This window comes from Mugil cephalus, chromosome 6, assembly GCF_022458985.1.
Source record: "Mugil cephalus isolate CIBA_MC_2020 chromosome 6, CIBA_Mcephalus_1.1, whole genome shotgun sequence".
Classification (NCBI taxonomy): domain Eukaryota; kingdom Metazoa; phylum Chordata; class Actinopteri; order Mugiliformes; family Mugilidae; genus Mugil; species Mugil cephalus.
This window is the reverse complement of record NC_061775.1, coordinates 23,529,739-23,533,543: the sequence shown is the minus strand read 5'-3', so window position 1 is coordinate 23,533,543 and position 3,805 is coordinate 23,529,739. Positions and strand designations below refer to the sequence as shown.

Here is a 3,805-nt window from a genome sequence, read left to right as displayed (position 1 = left end):
TGTTATGCCTGATCAGTGTATGCATGCTGTAGCCAGTGTGCTAAGATAATAACAGATAATTTGTTTGCTTGAGTTTTAGTCTGTTTATCTGTCACATGATGTACTTCCTGACTTTGATAAGGATCACTCTTAAACTAGTCATAACACGATGTGTTGTAGGTTAATGAAGTCTTAACTCCCATACCTATAACTGTAACTGTCTTCATTAACTGCCGTATTTGAAGGAGCCAATACATTTGAACCACTGTGACTTATTAACTCTAGAAATCAACCATCTTGATGACCGCAACCATAAGATCTTTAGTGATTTTTTTTAATTTCTGTTGGTGGAAGGTTTGCGAGCCAGTACCAAAACAGTTCCAGATGCAAGCATAAAAATGATTTTTTTTTTATTTTATTTTATTTTATTTATTTATTTTTTATTTACATGGCCTCAGTAACACATATACACCTATATCTCAGGAGCTTTTACAGAACCCAAAGCCTGAAACCCACAGACCAAGCAATGAAGCCACTGTGGCAAGAAAAAAGTCCCTCTTAACAAGAAGAAACCTCGAGCAGAACGGGGGACACATCTGTTTGAGTTTGACCCAGTGGAGAGACAGAAGAATCAGAATAAATTCAGACATACATCAGGATAACGCATTTAAATGTGATGCAAACAATGTCACAGGATACTAGGTGATACATGGGAGATGGATAAGAAGCTCATTGGTTACACAGTGTGCTCATAAAGATCCTTGTTATAAGATTGATCAGATGCTTCGAGGCAGAAAACTACGTCAGTGATTCTAGTTGCTAAAGTAGCATCATCTATGAATATATGAGGTATCATTGCTTGTTCAGGGCGCCATATTCAGAGCTGCTTCAGTCACTTTCATAACAAAAACAAACATTTCATAACTTCGGAGTCTGTGAGAGTCTGTTCATCGGGCTCCGTTGGGTCTTCCACAGGCAGGAGGAGGACATAAACTAAAACAACAAATAATTACACTTAAAAAAAAGTACTAATATAAGAAGTTTTCTCCTACAACTACAAACTATTGATAACTGTAACTAAATGAAACTAAAATAAACCTAAAAAAACAAAAACATGAATCATATGTAGCTGATTGGCTAAATGTGATGCCTACTCACTTGCTGTTGATTTCAGCTTTGTATCTTCATTCAGAACCCTGTTGGGGAAATAGGGAGGTGCTAATTAATTTATTTACATTTTTCATACAATATAATTTGGAACAGTGAATGCATTTTATTTACTCTCCTGTACATTAACTTAAAATTTGACAAACGAATGAGAAACTGTTGTGATAGATTGGATGTTTGTTCTTTACTTTCTGTGCCTCCAAACATAGATTGCGTAGGCCGCCACAAGCAGCACCTCAAGTGAGACGATGGTGAAGCCGACTATCACATTGATGATAGCTTTGAAAACAACGAAAGAATATCAAAGAGGTGGCATTCATGGTTTATTTCTACAGTGTGGTTGTCGTTTGAACTGCACATACAGTCATCGTAGAGATATCTGATTGCCACTTTGCTCTCAAAGTGTCCATTGTATGCAGTCACCTGAAAAACGAAAGAAAAAGATGCATTCATCAGTTGGCCTGGACTCTTAATGCGATGAAAATGAAAGAGTATTATACCAACCTTCAATGTGTAGTTTTTAAAGTACGCCAGATCTTTGAAATAAAAGCGACAGTCGCTGTTCTTCTGTGTATCAAAGTCAACAACTTCAGCTTTGTATATTTTCTCGGGTCCATTGAAAACATGCTGGTATGTAGAACAGTATACATTAAGGGTATTTGCGAAGAGTATCACATTCACTTCCTTAATATCCTCTGGTACTGTAAAAGAATGAAAACGTAAATCATATTTTCCCTCAGAGAGAACCCTTCATGCCATTTAGCTCTCGCCAGTCTGATAAGCATCATTTCTTGTGCATCAGAAGTAAATTAACTTCTGGGTTGTGTATTTCTAAAGCAACATTTTTTAATCCAGTGATGAATTGAACGACGACAGTGTCACTCACTTCCAGGCTTGGTTTTCTCTTTGAATTCTTTTCGCTGAGTGACTTGCTTGTTGTAGGTTGGTTGGACTTCACAAGTATAATCGGTGTATGGTTTTAGTCCAATAAACTTACACGTCCCTCTATCATGTTGATTTGTGGGGGCTGTAAGATAGTGAAGTGTATGTGTACAGGTTTATTCACACATAGATCGACAGGTACACATGCAAACGTCTTTGTTATTTGTTCACAGTAAGTATGACCATGTTCAATCTGTATGAAGTAAACATGGACATCTACATCATATGAAATAAAGTATACATGGAAGTGGCTGTCGTGAGGGCTGGTGGAAAGACAAGATTTGTACACAGATCAAGCCAGGTCAACACCTTGTTTTTTTGTTTGTTTTGTTTTTTTAAACATTTTCCTTAACCTTCATCGAGGGTGTCATTGCAATGGGGTGGGGGTGCCTGGTCAAGTTTTATCTATAAATTGCATATTTGTCCATGTTTTCTGTAGAACGATTCAGTTCAGTTCAATTTTATTTTATTCAAATAGCGTCAATAACAGCACAAAATGTCTCAAGACAAAATGAGGTCTGAAACCCTTAGAGCAAGCACGAAGATGAAGGTGGCAAGGAAGATACTCCATCTGTGTCATTAACATGATATCCTTGAGGCTCATTGAGGATTTAAAAACCTATGTTTCAATTCTCAGCTGAACAGAAAGTTAATCTCAAAAAGATAAAAGATAAACATCTGTAAAGAGATCACAGGAAAACACAAGTGAATCTAAAACTACTTTACTTACCTTCAGTTGGTGTTCCACTGGGGTTCTCTTTGGAGGGATGACATCTACACCTGTATGAGAGCTTCTCAAATGTGTGAAAAACATCTTGACAGTTGTCAGTAGTTGTTGTCCAGCTCAGTTCAATGGACGTATTGGTTGTGCTGGTATTTATGGCTATAGTAAAACCTGTTGGAATATAACAGACATCAAAAAGGATGAATTCAGTATCTCTAAACAATCAGAGGATAAAAGTTTTTATTCCATTCGTGAGATAAAGTAAAGATCAACTCACCACACTTAATATTAACACTAATGCTTTGAGTCTCATTTATGAAGACATTGTTGTTCTTGATCTGACCAGTACAGTTGTAGTCTGTGAAGGGCTCCAACTCAGACAGTTTCTTGTAGTCGTAGACTTTTTCACTTTCTGAAGAGAAACCAGGATGAGATGATTATTTGAGTCAGGTTTTATTGGTTATTTTTATTATTTTAATATATTTGTAATGTGAGCTTCTATTTGTCCACCTATTTCAATGTAAAACAGGCTTCTCTTCTTTACCTGAACAGGTGTAATCAACAGTGAGATCATTACAGTTTGGTGGTAACACTGCTTTAATTTCTGCAGGAATTCCAGTGGGAGCAATCTGAATTATGTCACTAGGATTTAAGAAATCTATGAAGAGAAAGAAGAAGAACAACCTAATAAAACGAGATGTAAAGCATATGAGGTTTAAAGCAAAGGTGGACCAGTTTGTACAAACCAAGAGAGATGGGTGTGGTGAGAGTAAAGTCCCCACACGTGAAGTTTGGAGTAAATTCTGAGCAAATGTCCTTGTAGCCAGGTTTGACACACAGTGGTTTATTTTGTGTTTCACTGTTGCATTGAACGTTATCTGGTGTTGACAGTGAAGAGCTGATGTCCCAGTCACTTTGGTAACAAACATAACCAGACATGCAGCTGACATCTTTAATGTCACCTTCACCTGAATTGTACAAGGGATGAACACG

At 37.0% G+C, this 3,805-nt stretch overlaps 1 long non-coding RNA gene across 1 annotated transcript; it reads right to left on the bottom strand.

The window, feature by feature from the left end:
- Window positions 1-422: 422 nt before the first annotated feature.
- On the bottom strand, window positions 423-3,201 carry LOC125009743. The gene is made up of 7 exons (XR_007112978.1): window positions 3,090-3,201; window positions 2,819-2,983; window positions 1,651-2,173; window positions 1,509-1,569; window positions 1,335-1,425; window positions 1,138-1,175; window positions 423-972 (listed from the first exon to the last, which is right to left on the bottom strand). It is a non-coding gene; the product is annotated as an uncharacterized LOC125009743 (long non-coding RNA).
- Window positions 3,202-3,805: the final 604 nt, after the last annotated feature.